Source organism: Coturnix japonica, unplaced genomic scaffold (genome assembly GCF_001577835.2).
Source record: "Coturnix japonica isolate 7356 unplaced genomic scaffold, Coturnix japonica 2.1 chrUnrandom503, whole genome shotgun sequence".
Classification (NCBI taxonomy): domain Eukaryota; kingdom Metazoa; phylum Chordata; class Aves; order Galliformes; family Phasianidae; genus Coturnix; species Coturnix japonica.
The window spans coordinates 12,165-12,815 of record NW_015439893.1 but is presented as its reverse complement, the minus strand read 5'-3'; positions in this window follow the sequence as shown (position 1 = coordinate 12,815).

Here is a 651-nt window from a genome sequence, read left to right as displayed (position 1 = left end):
ATGACCTCAATAGAGACCCCATTAGGGAACCCCATTAAAACCCCCAATAGTGACCGCCATTAAGGACCCCCAATAGGGATAGGGGACCCCATTAGGGACCCACATAGGGACCCCATAGATACCCATTAAGAAGCCCCATTAGATAGATCAATAGGGACCCGCATTAAGGAATCCATTAAAGACGCCATAGGAAGCCCACATTAAGGACCCCCATAGAGACCCTAATTAAGGTGACCCAATATGGAACCCAATTTAGAGACCCCACCATAAGTGACCTCCAATAGGGATCCAATAGAGACCCCCATTAAGGACCCAAATAGGGATCCAATAGAGACCCCCATTAAGGAACCCCAATAGGACCCATTAGAGACCCCAATAAAGGACGCCCAAATAGGATCCCAATAGAGACCCCATTAAGGACCCCAATAGGGATCCCAATAGAGACCCCATTAAGACCCATAGGACTTCAATAGGGACCCCATTAAGGATTCCATAAGGGACCCCATTAAAGACCCCAATGAAGACCCCATTAAGGACCCCAATAGGAACCCCATAAGGGACCCCATTAAGGACCCCATTAGAGACCGCCTATTAGGGACCCCATCAAGAAACCCCTATAGGAGGACCCATTGAAGACCCCATTAGGGTACT